The sequence below is a fragment of the Tympanuchus pallidicinctus genome, unplaced genomic scaffold, assembly GCF_026119805.1.
Source record: "Tympanuchus pallidicinctus isolate F22 unplaced genomic scaffold, pur_lepc_1.0 scaffold160, whole genome shotgun sequence".
NCBI classification, from domain to species: domain Eukaryota; kingdom Metazoa; phylum Chordata; class Aves; order Galliformes; family Phasianidae; genus Tympanuchus; species Tympanuchus pallidicinctus.
The window spans coordinates 1-20323 of record NW_026294680.1 but is presented as its reverse complement, the minus strand read 5'-3'; the positions used below and the strand labels follow the sequence as shown (position 1 = coordinate 20323).

The 20323-nt window shown below is 29.0% G+C and overlaps 1 long non-coding RNA gene across 42 annotated transcripts in view; it reads left to right on the top strand.

The window, feature by feature from the left end:
• LOC128078239 (uncharacterized) overlaps nt 1-19944 on the top strand; it is a 62927-nt gene extending 42983 nt beyond the window's left edge. The window contains exons 15-23 of one of the 42 annotated variants that reach the window (XR_008205400.1): nt 1174-1255; nt 4906-5028; nt 5193-5356; nt 9618-9699; nt 12366-12406; nt 14992-15032; nt 15279-15360; nt 16715-16796; nt 19506-19944. This is a non-coding gene — a long non-coding RNA (uncharacterized LOC128078239). Of the gene's footprint in view, nt 1-1173; nt 1256-2157; nt 2240-3921; nt 4004-4905; nt 5029-5192; nt 5439-9617; nt 9700-10479; nt 10726-11176; nt 11259-12324; nt 12676-13802; nt 13885-14950; nt 15218-15278; nt 15484-16057; nt 16137-16427; nt 16653-16714; nt 17175-19094; nt 19301-19505 lie in introns of those variants that run through there. The other 41 variants (XR_008205402.1, XR_008205421.1, XR_008205409.1 and 38 more) reach the window with 41 other exon arrangements.
• The last annotated feature ends 379 nt before the right edge of the window (nt 19945-20323 follow it).

Below are 20323 nucleotides of genomic sequence, written 5' to 3'. Positions count from 1 at the left end.
CTATGAAAATAAGCGATATTTAAGGGGAAAAACAGGGATTTCTATGAAAATAAGCGATATTTGAGGATAAAAACTGGGATTTCTATGAAAATAAGCGATATTTTAGGTTAAAAACAGGGATTTCTATGAAAATAAGCTATATTTTTGGTTAAAAACAGGGATTTCTATGAAAATAAGCGATATTTGAGGTTAAAAACAGGGATTTCTATGGAAATAAGCGATATTTGAGGTTAAAAACAGGGATTTCTATGAAAATAAGCGATATTTAAGGGGAAAAACAGGGATTTCTATGAAAATAAGCGATATTTGAGGATAAAAACTGGGATTTCTATGAAAATAAGCTATATTTTTGGTTAAAAACAGGGATTTCTATGAAAATAAGCGATATTTTAGGTTAAAAACAGGGATTTCTATGAAAATAAGCGATATTTAAGGGGAAAAACAGGGATTTCTATGAAAATAAGCGATATTTGAGGTTAAAAACAGGGATTTCTAGGAAAATAAGCGATATTTGAGGGGAAAAACAGGGATTTCTATGAAAATAAGCGATATTTGAGGTTAAAAACAGGGATTTCTAGGAAAATAAGCGATATTTTAGGTTAAAAACAGGGATTTCTAGGAAAATAAGCGATATTTAAGGGGAAAAACAGGGATTTCTATGAAAATAAGCGATATTTGAGGTTAAAAACAGGGATTTCTAGGAAAATAAGCGATATTTTAGGTTAAAAACAGGGATTTCTATGAAAATAAGCGATATTTAAGGGGAAAAACAGGGATTTCTATGAAAATAAGCGATATTTTAGGTTAAAAACAGGGATTTCTAGGAAAATAAGCGATATTTAGATGATAAAAACAGGGATTTCTATGAAAATAAGCGATATTTAAGGGGAAAAACAGGGATTTCTATGAAAATAAGCGATATTTTAGGTTAAAAACAGGGATTTCTATGGAAATAAGCGATATTTTAGGGGAAAAACAGGGATTTCTATGAAAATAAGCGATATTTAAGGGGAAAAACAGGGATTTCTATGAAAATAAGCGATATTTAAGGGGAAAAACAGGGATTTCTATGAAAAGAAGCGATATTTGAGGTTAAAAACAGGGATTTCTATGAAAATAAGCGATATTTAAGGGGAAAAACTGGGATTTCTATGAAAATAAGCGATATTTGAGGATAAAAACTGGGATTTCTATGAAAATAAGCGATATTTTAGGGGAAAAACAGGGATTTCTATGAAAATAAGCGATATTTTAGGTTAAAAACAAGGATTTCTATGAAAATAAGCGATATTTAAGGGGAAAAACAGGGATTTCTATGGAAATAAGCGATATTTTAGGTTAAAAACAGGGATTTCTATGAAAATAAGCGATATTTTAGGTTAAAAACAGGGATTTCTATGAAAATAAGTGATATTTTAGGTTAAAAACAGGGATTTCTATGAAAATAAGCGATATTTGAGGGGAAAAACAGGGATTTCTATGAAAATAAGCGATATTTTAGGTTAAAAAGAGGGATTTCTAGGAAAATAAGCGATATTTAAGGGGAAAAACAGGGATTTCTATGGAAATAAGCGATATTTTAGGTTAAAAACAGGGATTTCTATGAAAATAAGCGATATTTTAGGTTAAAAACAGGGATTTCTATGGAAATAAGCGATATTTTAGGTTAAAAACAGGGATTTCTATGAAAATAAGTGATATTTTAGGTTAAAAACAAGGATTTCTATGAAAATAAGCGATATTTAAGGGGAAAAACAGGGATTTCTATGAAAATAAGTGATATTTTAGGTTAAAAACAAGGATTTCTATGAAAATAAGCGATATTTAAGGGGAAAAACACGGATTTCTATGGAAATAAGCGATAATTTAGGTTAAAAACAGGGATTTCTATGAAAATAAGCGATATTTGAGGTTAAAAACAGGGATTTCTATGGAAATAAGCGATATTTGAGGTTAAAAACAGGGATTTCTATGAAAATAAGCGATATTTTAGGTTAAAAACAGGGATTTCTAGGAAAATAAGCGATATTTAAGGGGAAAAACAGGGATTTCTATGAAAATAAGCGATATTTTAGGTTAAAAACAGGGATTTCTATGAAAATAAGCGATATTTTAGGTTAAAAAGAGGGATTTCTAGGAAAATAAGCGATATTTTAGGTTAAAAACAGGGATTTCTATGAAAATAAGCGATAATTAAGGGGAAAAACAGGGATTTCTATGAAAATAAGCGATATTTTAGGTTAAAAACAGGGATTTCTATGGAAATAAGCGATATTTTAGGTTAAAAACAGGGATTTCTATGAAAATAAGCGATATTTGAGGATAAAAACTGGGATTTCTATGAAAATAAGCGATATTTTAGGTTAAAAACAGGGATTTCTATGAAAATAAGCTATATTTTAGGTTAAAAACAGGGATTTCTATGAAAATAAGCGATATTTGAGGTTAAAAACAGGGATTTCTATGAAAATAAGCGATATTTTAGGTTAAAAACAGGGATTTCTATGAAAATAAGCGATATTTAAGGGGAAAAACAGGGATTTCTATGAAAATAAGCGATATTTTAGGTTAAAAACAGGGATTTCTAGGAAAATAAGCGATATTTAGATGATAAAAACAGGGATTTCTATGAAAATAAGCGATATTTAAGGGGAAAAACAGGGATTTCTATGAAAATAAGCGATATTTTAGGTTAAAAACAGGGATTTCTATGGAAATAAGCGATATTTTAGGGGAAAAACAGGGATTTCTATGAAAATAAGCGATATTTAAGGGGAAAAACAGGGATTTCTATGAAAATAAGCGATATTTGAGGATAAAAACTGGGATTTCTATGAAAATAAGCTATATTTTTGGTTAAAAACAGGGATTTCTATGAAAATAAGCGATATTTAAGGGGAAAAACTGGGATTTCTATGAAAATAAGCGATATTTGAGGATAAAAACTGGGATTTCTATGAAAATAAGCGATATTTTAGGTTAAAAACAGGGATTTCTATGAAAATAAGCGATATTTTAGGTTAAAAACAAGGATTTCTATGAAAATAAGCGATATTTAAGGGGAAAAACAGGGATTTCTATGGAAATAAGCGATATTTTAGGTTAAAAACAGGGATTTCTATGAAAATAAGCGATATTTTAGGTTAAAAACAGGGATTTCTATGAAAATAAGTGATATTTTAGGTTAAAAACAGGGATTTCTATGAAAATAAGCGATATTTGAGGGGAAAAACAGGGATTTCTATGAAAATAAGCGATATTTTAGGTTAAAAAGAGGGATTTCTAGGAAAATAAGCGATATTTAAGGGGAAAAACAGGGATTTCTATGGAAATAAGCGATATTTTAGGTTAAAAACAGGGATTTCTATGAAAATAAGCGATATTTTAGGTTAAAAACAGGGATTTCTATGGAAATAAGCGATATTTTAGGTTAAAAACAGGGATTTCTATGAAAATAAGTGATATTTTAGGTTAAAAACAAGGATTTCTATGAAAATAAGCGATATTTAAGGGGAAAAACAGGGATTTCTATGAAAATAAGTGATATTTTAGGTTAAAAACAAGGATTTCTATGAAAATAAGCGATATTTAAGGGGAAAAACACGGATTTCTATGGAAATAAGCGATAATTTAGGTTAAAAACAGGGATTTCTATGAAAATAAGTGATATTTGAGGTTAAAAACAGGGATTTCTATGGAAATAAGCGATATTTGAGGTTAAAAACAGGGATTTCTATGAAAATAAGCGATATTTTAGGTTAAAAACAGGGATTTCTAGGAAAATAAGCGATATTTAAGGGGAAAAACAGGGATTTCTATGAAAATAAGCGATATTTTAGGTTAAAAACAGGGATTTCTATGAAAATAAGCGATATTTTAGGTTAAAAAGAGGGATTTCTAGGAAAATAAGCGATATTTTAGGTTAAAAACAGGGATTTCTATGAAAATAAGCGATAATTAAGGGGAAAAACAGGGATTTCTATGAAAATAAGCGATATTTTAGGTTAAAAACAGGGATTTCTATGAAAATAAGCGATATTTAAGGGGAAAAACAGGGATTTCTATGAAAATAAGCGATATTTTAGGTTAAAAACAGGGATTTCTATGAAAATAAGTGATATTTTAGGTTAAAAACAAGGATTTCTATGAAAATAAGCGATATTTAAGGGGAAAAACAGGGATTTCTATGGAAATAAGCGATATTTTAGGTTAAAAACAGGGATTTCTATGAAAATAAGCGATATTTAAGGGGAAAAACAGGGATTTCTATGAAAATAAGTGATATTTTAGGTTAAAAACAAGGATTTCTATGAAAATAAGCGATATTTAAGGGGAAAAACAGGGATTTCTATGGAAATAAGCGATATTTTAGGTTAAAAACAGGGATTTCTATGAAAATAAGCGATATTTTAGGTTAAAAACAGGGATTTCTATGAAAACAAGCGATATTTAAGGGGAAAAACAGGGATTTCTATGAAAATAAGCGATATTTAATGGGAAAAACAGGGATTTCTATGAAAATAAGCGATATTTGAGGTTAAAAACAGGGATTTCTATGAAAATAAGCGATATTTAAGGGGAAAAACAGGGATTTCTATGAAAATAAGCGATATTTGAGGTTAAAAACAGGGATTTCTATGAAAATAAGCGATATTTGAGGTTAAAAACAGGGATTTCTAGGAAAATAAGCGATATTTTAGGTTAAAAACAGGGATTTCTAGGAAAATAAGCGATATTTAAGGGGAAAAACAGGGATTTCTATGAAAATAAGCGATATTTGAGGTTAAATACAGGGATTTCTAGGAAAATAAGCGATATTTTAGGTTAAAAACAGGGATTTCTATGGAAATAAGCGATATTTAAGGGGAAAAACAGGGATTTCTATGAAAATAAGCGATATTTTAGGTTAAAAACAGGGATTTCTATGAAAATAAGCGATATTTAAGGTTAAAAACAGGGATTTCTATGAAAATAAGCGATATTTAAGGGGAAAAACAGGGATTTCTATGAAAATAAGCGATATTTGAGGTTAAAAACAGGGATTTCTATGGAAATAAGCGATATTTTAGGTTAAAAACAGGGATTTCTATGAAAATAAGCGATATTTAAGGGGAAAAACAGGGATTTCTATGAAAATAAGCGATATTTAAGGGGAAAAACAGGGATTTCTATGAAAAGAAGCGATATTTGAGGTTAAAAACAGGGATTTCTATGAAAATAAGCGATATTTAAGGGGAAAAACAGGGATTTCTATGAAAATAAGCGATATTTAAGGTTAAAAACAGGGATTTCTATGAAAATAAGCGATATTTGAGGTTAAAAACTGGGATTTCTATGAAAATAAGCGATATTTTAGGTTAAAAACAGGGATTTCTATGAAAATAAGCGATATTTTAGGTTAAAAACAAGGATTTCTATGAAAATAAGCGATATTTAAGGTTAAAAACAGGGATTTCTATGGAAATAAGCAATATTTTAGGTTAAAAACAGGGATTTCTATGAAAATAAGCGATATTTTAGGTTAAAAACAGGGATTTCTATGAAAATAAGTGATATTTTAGGTTAAAAACAGGGATTTCTATGAAAATAAGCGATATTTGAGGTTAAAAACAGGGATTTCTATGGAAATAAGCGATATTTTAGGTTAAAAACAGGGATTTCTATGAAAATAAGCGATATTTTAGGTTAAAAAGAGGGATTTCTAGGAAAATAAGCGATATTTAAGGGGAAAAACAGGGATTTCTATGGAAATAAGCGATATTTGAGGTTAAAAACAGGGATTTCTATGAAAATAAGCGATATTTTAGGTTAAAAACAGGGATTTCTATGGAAATAAGCGATATTTTAGGTTAAAAACAGGGATTTCTATGAAAGTAAGTGATATTTTAGGTTAAAAACAAGGATTTCTATGAAAATAAGCGATATTTAAGGGGAAAAACAGGGATTTCTATGAAAATAAGTGATAGGTTAAAAACAAGGATTTCTATGAAAATAAGCGATATTTAAGGGGAAAAACAGGGATTTCTATGGAAATAAGCGATATTTTAGGTTAAAAACAGGGATTTCTATGAAAACAAGCGATATTTAAGGGGAAAAACAGGGATTTCTATGAAAATAAGCTATATTTTTGGTTAAAAACAGGGATTTCTATGAAAATAAGCGATATTTGAGGTTAAAAACAGGGATTTCTATGAAAATAAGCGATATTTTAGGTTAAAAACAGGGATTTCTATGAAAATAAGCGATATTTTAGGTTAAAAAGAGGGATTTCTAGGAAAATAAGCGATATTTTAGGTTAAAAACAGGGATTTCTATGAAAATAAGCGATAATTAAGGGGAAAAACAGGGATTTCTATGAAAATAAGCGATATTTAAGGGGAAAAACAGGGATTTCTATGGAAATAAGCGATATCTTAGGTTAAAAACAGGGATTTCTATGAAAATAAGCGATATTTGAGGATAAAAACCGGGATTTCTATGAAAATAAGCGATATCTTAGGTTAAAAACAGGGATTTCTATGAAAATAAGCTATATTTTAGGTTAAAAACAGGGATTTCTATGAAAATAAGCGATATTTGAGGTTAAAAACAGGGATTTCTATGAAAATAAGCGATATTTTAGGTTAAAAACAGGGATTTCTATGAAAACAAGCGATATTTAAGGGGAAAAACAGGGATTTCTATGAAAATAAGCGATATTTTAGGTTAAAAACAGGGATTTCTAGGAAAATAAGCGATATTTAAGGGGAAAAACAGGGATTTCTATGAAAATAAGCGATATTTTAGGTTAAAAACAGGGATTTCTATGAAAATAAGTGATATTTTAGGTTAAAAACAAGGATTTCTAGGAAAATAAGCGATATTTTAGGTTAAAAACAGGGATTTCTATGAAAATAAGCGATATTTAAGGGGAAAAACAGGGATTTCTATGAAAATAAGTGATATTTTAGGTTAAAAACAAGGATTTCTATGAAAATAAGCGATATTTAAGGGGAAAAACAGGGATTTCTATGGAAATAAGCGATATTTTAGGTTAAAAACAGGGATTTCTATGAAAATAAGCGATATTTTAGGTTAAAAACAGGGATTTCTATGGAAATAAGCGATATTTTAGGTTAAAAAGAGGGATTTCTAGGAAAATAAGCGATATTTTAGGTTAAAAACAGGGATTTCTATGAAAATAAGCGATATTTGAGGTTAAAAACTGGGATTTCTATGAAAATAAGCGATATTTTAGGTTAAAAACAGGGATTTCTATGGAAATAAGCGATATTTTAGGTTAAAAACAGGGATTTCTATGAAAATAAGCGATATTTAAGGGGAAAAACAGGGATTTCTATGGAAATAAGCGATATTTGAGGATAAAAACTGGGATTTCTATGAAAATAAGCGATATTTTAGGTTAAAAACAGGGATTTCTATGGAAATAAGCGATATTTTAGGTTAAAAACAGGGATTTCTATGAAAGTAAGTGATATTTTAGGTTAAAAACAAGGATTTCTATGAAAATAAGCGATATTTAAGGGGAAAAACAGGGATTTCTATGAAAATAAGTGATATCTTAGGTTAAAAACAAGGATTTCTATGAAAATAAGCGATATTTAAGGGGAAAAACAGGGATTTCTATGGAAATAAGCGATATTTTAGGTTAAAAACAGGGATTTCTATGAAAATAAGCGATATTTAAGGGGAAAAACAGGGATTTCTATGAAAATAAGCGATATTTTAGGTTAAAAACAAGGAATTTCTATGAAAATAAGCGATATTTTAGGTTAAAAACAGGGATTTCTATGAAAATAAGCGATATTTTAGGTTAAAAACAGGGATTTCTATGAAAATAAGCGATATTTTAGGTTAAAAAGAGGGATTTCTAGGAAAATAAGCGATATTTTAGGTTAAAAACAGGGATTTCTATGAAAATAAGCGATAATTAAGGGGAAAAACAGGGATTTCTATGAAAATAAGCGATATTTAAGGGGAAAAACAGGGATTTCTATGGAAATAAGCGATATTTTAGGTTAAAAACAGGGATTTCTATGAAAATAAGCGATATTTGAGGATAAAAACTGGGATTTCTAAGAAAATAAGCGATATCTTAGGTTAAAAACAGGGATTTCTATGAAAATAAGCTATATTTGAGGTTAAAAACAGGGATTTCTATGAAAATAAGCGATATTTGAGGTTAAAAACAGGGATTTCTATGAAAATAAGCGATATTTTAGGTTAAAAACAGGGATTTCTCTGAAAACAAGCGATATTTAAGGGGAAAAACAGGGATTTCTATGAAAATAAGTGATATTTTAGGTTAAAAACAGGGATTTCTAGGAAAATAAGCGATATTTAAGGGGAAAAACAGGGATTTCTATGAAAATAAGCGATATTTTAGGTTAAAAACAGGGATTTCTATGAAAATAAGTGATATTTTAGGTTAAAAACAAGGATTTCTAGGAAAATAAGCGATATTTTAGGTTAAAAACAGGGATTTCTATGAAAATAAGCGATATTTAAGGGGAAAAACAGGGATTTCTATGAAAATAAGTGATATTTTAGGTTAAAAACAAGGATTTCTATGAAAATAAGCGATATTTAAGGGGAAAAACAGGGATTTCTATGGAAATAAGCGATATTTTAGGTTAAAAACAGGGATTTCTATGAAAATAAGCGATATTTTAGGTTAAAAACAGGGATTTCTATGGAAATAAGCGATATTTTAGGTTAAAAAGAGGGATTTCTAGGAAAATAAGCGATATTTTAGGTTAAAAACAGGGATTTCTATGAAAATAAGCGATATTTGAGGTTAAAAACTGGGATTTCTATGAAAATAAGCGATATTTTAGGTTAAAAACAGGGATTTCTATGAAAATAAGCGATATTTGAGGTTAAAAACAGGGATTTCTATGAAAATAAGCGATATTTAAGGGGAAAAACAGGGATTTCTATGGAAATAAGCGATATTTGAGGATAAAAACAGGGATTTCTATGGAAATAAGCGATATTTTAGGTTAAAAACAGGGATTTCTATGAAAATAAGCTATATTTTTGGTTAAAAAGAGGGATTTCTAGGAAAATAAGCGATATTTTAGGTTAAAAACAGGGATTTCTATGAAAATAAGCGATATTTTAGGTTAAAAACAGGGATTTCTATGAAAACAAGCGATATTTAAGGGGAAAAACAGGGATTTCTATGAAAATAAGCGATATTTGAGGTTAAAAACAGGGATTTCTAGGAAAATAAGCGATAATTAAGGGGAAAAACAGGGATTTCTATGAAAATAAGCGATATTTTAGGTTAAAAACAGGGATTTCTATGAAAATAAGCGATATCTTAGGTTAAAAACAGGGATTTCTATGAAAATAAGCGATATTTAAGGGGAAAAACAGGGATTTCTATGGAAATAAGCGATATTTTAGGTTAAAAACAGGGATTTCTATGAAAATAAGCGATATTTAAGGGGAAAAACAGGGATTTCTATGAAAATAAGCGATATTTTAGGTTAAAAACAAGGAATTTCTATGAAAATAAGCGATATTTTAGGTTAAAAACAGGGATTTCTATGAAAATAAGCGATATTTTAGGTTAAAAAGAGGGATTTCTAGGAAAATAAGCGATATTTTAGGTTAAAAACAGGGATTTCTATGAAAATAAGCGATAATTAAGGGGAAAAACAGGGATTTCTATGAAAATAAGCGATATTTTAGGTTAAAAACAGGGATTTCTATGGAAATAAGCGATATTTTAGGTTAAAAACAGGGATTTCTATGAAAATAAGCGATATTTGAGGATAAAAACTGGGATTTCTATGAAAATAAGCGATATTTTAGGTTAAAAACAGGGATTTCTATGAAAATAAGCTATATTTTAGGTTAAAAACAGGGATTTCTATGAAAATAAGCAATATTTGAGGTTAAAAACAGGGATTTCTATGAAAATAAGCGATATTTTAGGTTAAAAACTGGGATTTCTATGAAAACAAGCGATATTTAAGGGGAAAAACAGGGATTTCTATGAAAATAAGCGATATTTTAGGTTAAAAACAGGGATTTCTAGGAAAATAAGCGATATTTAAGGGGAAAAACAGGGATTTCTATGGAAATAAGCGATATTTTAGGTTAAAAACAGGGATTTCTATGAAAATAAGTGATATTTGAGGTTAAAAACAAGGATTTCTAGGAAAATAAGCGATATTTTAGGTTAAAAACAAGGAATTTCTATGAAAATAAGCGATATTTAAGGGGAAAAACAGGGATTTCTATGAAAATAAGTGATATTTTAGGTTAAAAACAAGGATTTCTATGAAAATAAGCGATATTTAAGGGGAAAAACAGGGATTTCTATGGAAATAAGCGATATTTTAGGTTAAAAACAGGGATTTCTATGAAAATAAGCGATATTTTAGGTTAAAAACAGGGATTTCTATGAAAATAAGTGATATTTGAGGTTAAAAACAGGGATTTCTATGAAAATAAGCGATATTTGAGGGGAAAAACAGGGATTTCTATGAAAATAAGCGATATTTTAGGTTAAAAAGAGGGATTTCTAGGAAAATAAGCGATATTTAAGGGGAAAAACAGGGATTTCTATGGAAATAAGCGATATTTTAGGTTAAAAACAGGGATTTCTATGAAAATAAGCGATATTTTAGGTTAAAAACAGGGATTTCTATGGAAATAAGCGATATTTGAGGTTAAAAACAGGGATTTCTATGAAAATAAGCGATATTTCAGGTTCAAAACAGGGATTTCTAGGAAAATAAGTGATATCTTAGGTTAAAAACTGGGATTTCTATGGAAATAAGCGATATTTTAGGTTAAAAACAAGGATTTCTATGAAAATAAGCGATATTTAAGGGGAAAAACAGGGATTTCTATGGAAATAAGCGATAATTTAGGTTAAAAACAGGGATTTCTATGAAAATAAGCGATATTTGAGGTTAAAAACAGGGATTTCTATGGAAATAAGCGATATTTGAGGTTAAAAACAGGGATTTCTATGAAAATAAGCGATATTTTAGGTTAAAAACAGGGATTTCTAGGAAAATAAGCGATATTTAAGGGGAAATACAGGGATTTCTATGAAAATAAGCAATATTTTAGGTTAAAAACAGGGATTTCTATGAAAATAAGCGATATTTTAGGTTAAAAAGAGGGATTTCTAGGAAAATAAGCGATATTTTAGGTTAAAAACAGGGATTTCTATGAAAATAAGCGATAATTAAGGGGAAAAACAGGGATTTCTATGAAAATAAGCGATATTTTAGGTTAAAAACAGGGATTTCTATGAAAATAAGCGATATTTGAGGTTAAAAACAGGGATTTCTATGAAAATAAGCTATATTTTAGGTTAAAAACAGGGATTTCTATGAAAATAAGCGATATTTGAGGTTAAAAACAGGGATTTCTATGAAAATAAGCGATATTTTAGGTTAAAAACAGGGATTTCTATGAAAACAAGCGATATTTAAGGGGAAAAACAGGGATTTCTATGAAAATAAGCGATATTTTAGGTTAAAAACAGGGATTTCTATGAAAATAAGCGATATTTAAGGGGAAAAACAGGGATTTCTATGAAAATAAGCGATATTTTAGGTTAAAAACAGGGATTTCTATGAAAATAAGTGATATTTTAGGTTAAAAACAAGGATTTCTATGAAAATAAGCGATATTTAAGGGGAAAAACAGGGATTTCTATGGAAATAAGCGATATTTTAGGTTAAAAACAGGGATTTCTATGAAAATAAGCGATATTTAAGGGGAAAAACAGGGATTTCTATGAAAATAAGTGATATTTTAGGTTAAAAACAAGGATTTCTATGAAAATAAGCGATATTTAAGGGGAAAAACAGGGATTTCTATGGAAATAAGCGATATTTTAGGTTAAAAACAGGGATTTCTATGAAAATAAGCGATATTTTAGGTTAAAAACAGGGATTTCTATGAAAATAAGCGATATTTAAGGGGAAAAACAGGGATTTCTATGGAAATAAGCGATATTTAATGGGAAAAACAGGGATTTCTATGAAAATAAGCGATATTTGAGGTTAAAAACAGGGATTTCTAGGAAAATAAGCGATATTTAAGGGGAAAAACAGGGATTTCTATGAAAATAAGCGATATTTGAGGTTAAAAACAGGGATTTCTAGGAAAATAAGCGATATTTGAGGTTAAAAACAGGGATTTCTAGGAAAATAAGCGATATTTAAGGGGAAAAACAGGGATTTCTATGAAAATAAGCGATATTTGAGGTTAAATACAGGGATTTCTAGGAAAATAAGCGATATTTTAGGTTAAAAACAGGGATTTCTATGGAAATAAGCGATATTTAAGGGGAAAAACAGGGATTTCTATGAAAATAAGCGATATTTTAGGTTAAAAACAGGGATTTCTATGAAAATAAGCGATATTTAAGGTTAAAAACAGGGATTTCTATGAAAATAAGCGTTATTTAAGGGGAAAAACAGGGATTTCTATGAAAATAAGCGATATTTGAGGTTAAAAACAGGGATTTCTATGAAAATAAGCGATATTTTAGGTTAAAAACAGGGATTTCTATGAAAATAAGCGATATTTAAGGGGAAAAACAGGGATTTCTATGAAAATAAGCGATATTTATGGGGAAAAACAGGGATTTCTATGGAAATAAGCGATATTTTAGGTTAAAAACAGGGATTTCTAGGAAAATAAGCGATATTTAAGGGGAAAAACAGGGATTTCTATGGAAATAAGCGATATTTTAGGTTAAAAACAGGGATTTCTATGAAAATAAGTGATATTTGAGGTTAAAAACAAGGATTTCTAGGAAAATAAGCGATATTTTAGGTTAAAAACAAGGAATTTCTATGAAAATAAGCGATATTTAAGGGGAAAAACAGGGATTTCTATGAAAATAAGTGATATTTTAGGTTAAAAACAAGGATTTCTATGAAAATAAGCGATATTTAAGGGGAAAAACAGGGATTTCTATGGAAATAAGCGATATTTTAGGTTAAAAACAGGGATTTCTATGAAAATAAGCGATATTTTAGGTTAAAAACAGGGATTTCTATGAAAATAAGTGATATTTGAGGTTAAAAACAGGGATTTCTATGAAAATAAGCGATATTTGAGGGGAAAAACAGGGATTTCTATGAAAATAAGCGATATTTTAGGTTAAAAAGAGGGATTTCTAGGAAAATAAGCGATATTTAAGGGGAAAAACAGGGATTTCTATGGAAATAAGCGATATTTTAGGTTAAAAACAGGGATTTCTATGAAAATAAGCGATATTTTAGGTTAAAAACAGGGATTTCTATGGAAATAAGCGATATTTGAGGTTAAAAACAGGGATTTCTATGAAAATAAGCGATATTTCAGGTTCAAAACAGGGATTTCTAGGAAAATAAGTGATATCTTAGGTTAAAAACTGGGATTTCTATGGAAATAAGCGATATTTTAGGTTAAAAACAAGGATTTCTATGAAAATAAGCGATATTTAAGGGGAAAAACACGGATTTCTATGGAAATAAGCGATAATTTAGGTTAAAAACAGGGATTTCTATGAAAATAAGCGATATTTGAGGTTAAAAACAGGGATTTCTATGGAAATAAGCGATATTTGAGGTTAAAAACAGGGATTTCTATGAAAATAAGCGATATTTTAGGTTAAAAACAGGGATTTCTAGGAAAATAAGCGATATTTAAGGGGAAATACAGGGATTTCTATGAAAATAAGCAATATTTTAGGTTAAAAACAGGGATTTCTATGAAAATAAGCGATATTTTAGGTTAAAAAGAGGGATTTCTAGGGAAAATAAGCGATATTTTAGGTTAAAAACAGGGATTTCTATGAAAATAAGCGATAATTAAGGGGAAAAACAGGGATTTCTATGAAAATAAGCGATATTTTAGGTTAAAAACAGGGATTTCTATGAAAATAAGCGATATTTGAGGTTAAAAACAGGGATTTCTATGAAAATAAGCTATATTTTAGGTTAAAAACAGGGATTTCTATGAAAATAAGCGATATTTGAGGTTAAAAACAGGGATTTCTATGAAAATAAGCGATATTTTAGGTTAAAAACAGGGATTTCTATGAAAATAAGCGATATTTAAGGGGAAAAACAGGGATTTCTATGAAAATAAGCGATATTTTAGGTTAAAAACAGGGATTTCTATGAAAATAAGCGATATTTAAGGGGAAAAACAGGGATTTCTATGAAAATAAGCGATATTTTAGGTTAAAAACAGGGATTTCTATGAAAATAAGTGATATTTTAGGTTAAAAACAAGGATTTCTATGAAAATAAGCGATATTTAAGGGGAAAAACAGGGATTTCTATGGAAATAAGCGATATTTTAGGTTAAAAACAGGGATTTCTATGAAAATAAGCGATATTTAAGGGGAAAAACAGGGATTTCTATGAAAATAAGTGATATTTTAGGTTAAAAACAAGGATTTCTATGAAAATAAGCGATATTTAAGGGGAAAAACAGGGATTTCTATGGAAATAAGCGATATTTTAGGTTAAAAACAGGGATTTCTATGAAAATAAGCGATATTTTAGGTTAAAAACAGGGATTTCTATGAAAATAAGCGATATTTTAGGTTAAAAACAGGGATTTCTAGGAAAATAAGCGATATTTAATGGGAAAAACAGGGATTTCTATGAAAATAAGCGATATTTGAGGTTAAAAACAGGGATTTCTAGGAAAATAAGCGATATTTAAGGGGAAAAACAGGGATTTCTATGAAAATAAGCGATATTTGAGGTTAAAAACAGGGATTTCTAGGAAAATAAGCGATATTTGAGGTTAAAAACAGGGATTTCTAGGAAAATAAGCGATATTTAAGGGGAAAAACAGGGATTTCTATGAAAATAAGCGATATTTGAGGTTAAATACAGGGATTTCTAGGAAAATAAGCGATATTTTAGGTTAAAAACAGGGATTTCTATGGAAATAAGCGATATTTAAGGGGAAAAACAGGGATTTCTATGAAAATAAGCGATATTTTAGGTTAAAAACAGGGATTTCTATGAAAATAAGCGATATTTAAGGTTAAAAACAGGGATTTCTATGAAAATAAGCGTTATTTAAGGGGAAAAACAGGGATTTCTATGAAAATAAGCGATATTTGAGGTTAAAAACAGGGATTTCTATGAAAATAAGCGATATTTTAGGTTAAAAACAGGGATTTCTATGAAAATAAGCGATATTTAAGGGGAAAAACAGGGATTTCTATGAAAATAAGCGATATTTATGGGGAAAAACAGGGATTTCTATGAAAAGAAGCGATATTTGAGGTTAAAAACAGGGATTTCTATGAAAATAAGCGATATTTAAGGGGAAAAACAGGGATTTCTATGAAAATAAGCGATATTTAAGGTTAAAAACAGGGATTTCTATGAAAATAAGCGATATTTGAGGATAAAAACTGGGATTTCTATGAAAATAAGCGATATTTTAGGTTAAAAACAGGGATTTCTATGAAAATAAGCGATATTTTAGGTTAAAAACAAGGATTTCTATGAAAATAAGCGATATTTAAGGGGAAAAACAGGGATTTCTATGGAAATAAGCGATATTTTAGGTTAAAAACAGGGATTTCTATGAAAATAAGCGATATTTTAGGTTAAAAACAGGGATTTCTATGAAAATAAGTGATATTTTAGGTTAAAAACAGGGATTTCTATGAAAATAAGCGATATTTGAGGTTAAAAACAGGGATTTCTATGGAAATAAGCGATATTTTAGGTTAAAAACAGGGATTTCTATGAAAATAAGCGATATTTTAGGTTAAAAAGAGGGATTTCTAGGAAAATAAGCGATATTTGAGGTTAAAAACAGGGATTTCTATGGAAATAAGCGATATTTGAGGTTAAAAACAGGGATTTCTATGAAAATAAGCGATATTTTAGGTTAAAAACAGGGATTTCTATGGAAATAAGCGATATTTTAGGTTAAAAACAGGGATTTCTATGAAAGTAAGTGATATTTTAGGTTAAAAACAAGGATTTCTATGAAAATAAGCGATATTTAAGGGGAAAAACAGGGATTTCTATGAAAATAAGTGATATCTTAGGTTAAAAACAAGGATTTCTATGAAAATAAGCGATATTTAAGGGGAAAAACAGGGATTTCTATGAAAATAAGCGATATTTTAGGTTAAAAACAGGGAATTTCTATGAAAATAAGCGATATTTTAGGTTAAAAACAGGGATTTCTATGAAAATAAGCGATATTTTAGGTTAAAAAGAGGGATTTCTAGGAAAATAAGCGATATTTTAGGTTAAAAACAGGGATTTCTAGGAAAATAAGCGATAATTAAGGGGAAAAACAGGGATTTCTATGAAAATAAGTGATATTTTAGGTTAAAAACAGGGATTTCTATGGAAATAAGCGATATTTAAGGGGAAAAACAGGGATTTCTATGAAAATAAGCGATATTTTAGGTTAAAAACAGGGATTTCTATGAAAATAAGCGATATTTAAGGTTAAAAACAGGGATTTCTATGAAAATAAGCGTTATTTAAGGGGAAAAACAGGGATTTCTATGAAAATAAGCGATATTTGAGGTTAAAAACAGGGATTTCTATGAAAATAAGCGATATTTTAGGTTAAAAACAGGGATTTCTATGAAAATAAGCGATATTTAAGGGGAAAAACAGGGATTTCTATGAAAATAAGCGATATTTATGGGGAAAAACAGGGATTTCTATGAAAAGAAGCGATATTTGAGGTTAAAAACAGGGATTTCTATGAAAATAAGCGATATTTAAGGGGAAAAACAGGGATTTCTATGAAAATAAGCGATATTTAAGGTTAAAAACAGGGATTTCTATGAAAATAAGCGATATTTGAGGATAAAAACTGGGATTTCTATGAAAATAAGCGATATTTTAGGTTAAAAACAGGGATTTCTATGAAAATAAGCGATATTTTAGGTTAAAAACAAGGATTTCTATGAAAATAAGCGATATTTAAGGGGAAAAACAGGGATTTCTATGGAAATAAGCGATATTTTAGGTTAAAAACAGGGATTTCTATGAAAATAAGCGATATTTTAGGTTAAAAACAGGGATTTCTATGAAAATAAGTGATATTTTAGGTTAAAAACAGGGATTTCTATGAAAATAAGCGATATTTGAGGTTAAAAACAGGGATTTCTATGGAAATAAGCGATATTTTAGGTTAAAAACAGGGATTTCTATGAAAATAAGCGATATTTTAGGTTAAAAAGAGGGATTTCTAGGAAAATAAGCGATATTTAAGGGGAAAAACAGGGATTTCTATGGAAATAAGCGATATTTGAGGTTAAAAACAGGGATTTCTATGAAAATAAGCGATATTTTAGGTTAAAAACAGGGATTTCTATGGAAATAAGCGATATTTTAGGTTAAAAACAGGGATTTCTATGAAAGTAAGTGATATTTTAGGTTAAAAACAAGGATTTCTATGAAAATAAGCGATATTTAAGGGGAAAAACAGGGATTTCTATGAAAATAAGTGATATCTTAGGTTAAAAACAGGGATTTCTATGAAAATAAGCGATATTTAAGGGGAAAAACAGGGATTTCTATGGAAATAAGCGATATTTTAGGTTAAAAACAGGGATTTCTATGAAAATAAGCGATAGTTGAGGTTAAAAACAGGGATTTCTAGGAAAATAAGCGATATTTAAGGGGAAAAACAGGGATTTCTATGAAAATAAGCGATATTTAAGGGGAAAAACAGGGATTTCTATGGAAATAAGCGATATTTAAGGGGAAAAACAGGGATTTCTATGAAAATAAGCGATATTTGAGGTTAAAAACTGGGATTTCTATGAAAATAAGCGATATTTAAGGGGAAAAACAGGGATTTCTATGAAAATAAGCGATATTTGAGGATAAAAACTGGGATTTCTATGAAAATAAGCGATATTTTAGGTTAAAAACTGGGATTTCAATGGAAATAAGTGATATTTTAGGTTAAAAACAGGGATTTCTATGAAAATAAGCGATATTTGAGGTTAAAAACAGGGATTTCTATGAAAATAAGCGATATTTTAGGTTAAAAACAGGGATTTCTATGAAAACAAGCGATATTTGAGGGGAAAAACAGGGATTTCTATGAAAATAAGCGATATTTTAGGTTAAAAACAGGGATTTCTAGGAAAATAAGCGATATTTAAGGGGAAAAACAGGGATTTCTATGAAAATAAGCGATATTTGAGGTTAAAAACAGGGATTTCTATGAAAATAAGTGATATTTTAGGTTAAAAACAAGGATTTCTAGGAAAATAAGCGATATTTTAGGTTAAAAACAGGGATTTCTATGAAAATAAGCGATATTTAAGGGGAAAAACAGGGATTTCTATGAAAATAAGCGATATTTTAGGTTAAAAACAAGGATTTCTATGAAAATAAGCGATATTTAAGGGGAAAAACAGGGATTTCTATGGAAATAAGCGATATTTTAGGTTAAAAACAGGGATTTCTATGAAAATAAGCGATATTTTAGGTTAAAAACAGGGATTTCTATGGAAATAAGCGATATTTTAGGTTAAAAAGAGGGATTTCTATGAAAATAAGCGATATTTGAGGTTAAAAACAGGGATTTCTATGAAAATAAGCGATATTTTAGGTTAAAAAGAGGGATTTCTAGGAAAATAAGCGATATTTTAGGTTAAAAACAGGGATTTCTATGAAAATAAGCGATATTTTAGGTTAAAAACAGGGATTTCTATGGAAATAAGCGATATTTTAGGTTAAAAACAGGGATTTCTATGAAAATAAGCGATATTTAAGGGGAAAAACAGGGATTTCTATGGAAATAAGCGATATTTGAGGATAAAAAACTGGGATTTCTATGAAAATAAGCGATATTTTAGGTTAAAAACAGGGATTTCTATGAAAATAAGCTATATTTTTGGTTAAAAACAGGGATTTCTATGAAAATAAGCGATATTTGAGGTTAAAAACAGGGATTTCTATGAAAATAAGCGATATTTTAGGTTAAAAACAGGGATTTCTATGAAAACAAGCGATATTTAAGGGGGAAAAACAGGGATTTCTATGAAAATAAGCGATATTTGAGGTTAAAAACAGGGATTTCTATGAAAATAAGCTATATTTTAGGTTAAAAACAGGGATTTCTATGAAAATAAGCAATATTTTAGGTTAAAAACAGGGATTTCTATGAAAATAAGCGATATCTTAGGTTAAAAACAGGGATTTCTATGAAAATAAGCGATATTTAAGGGGAAAAACAGGGATTTCTATGGAAATAAGCGATATTTTAGGTTAAAAACAGGGATTTCTATGAAAATAAGCGATATTTAAGGGGAAAAACAGGGATTTCTATGAAAATAAGCGATATTTTAGGTTAAAAACAAGGAATTTCTATGAAAATAAGCGATATTTTAGGTTAAAAACAGGGATTTCTATGAAAATAAGCGATATTTTAGGTTAAAAACAGGGATTTCTATGAAAATAAGCGATATTTTAGGTTAAAAAGAGGGATTTCTAGGAAAATAAGCGATATTTTAGGTTAAAAACAGGGATTTCTATGAAAATAAGCGATAATTAAGGGGAAAAACAGGGATTTCTATGAAAATAAGCGATATTTTAGGTTAAAAACAGGGATTTCTATGGAAATAAGCGATATTTTAGGTTAAAAACAGGGATTTCTATGAAAATAAGCGATATTTGAGGATAAAAACTGGGATTTCTATGAAAATAAGCGATATTTTAGGTTAAAAACAGGGATTTCTATGAAAATAAGCTATATTTTAGGTTAAAAACAGGGATTTCTATGAAAATAAGCAATATTTGAGGTTAAAAACAGGGATTTCTATGAAAATAAGCGATATTTTAGGTTAAAAACAGGGATTTCTATGAAAACAAGCGATATTTAAGGGGAAAAACAGGGATTTCTATGAAAATAAGCGATATTTTAGGTTAAAAACAGGGATTTCTAGGAAAATAAGCGATATTTAAGGGAAAAACAGGGATTTCTATGGAAATAAGCGATATTTTAGGTTAAAAACAGGGATTTCTATGAAAATAAGTGATATTTGAGGTTAAAACAAGGATTTCTAGGAAAATAAGCGATATTTTAGGTTAAAAACAAGGATTTCTATGAAAATAAGCGATATTTAAGGGGAAAAACAGGGATTTCTATGATAATAAGTGATATTTTAGGTTAAAAACAAGGATTTCTATGAAAATAAGCGATATTTAAGGGGAAAAACAGGGATTTCTATGGAAATAAGCGATATTTTAGGTTAAAAACAGGGATTTCTATGAAAATAAGCGATATTTTAGGTTAAAAACAGGGATTTCTATGGAAATAAGCGATATTTTAG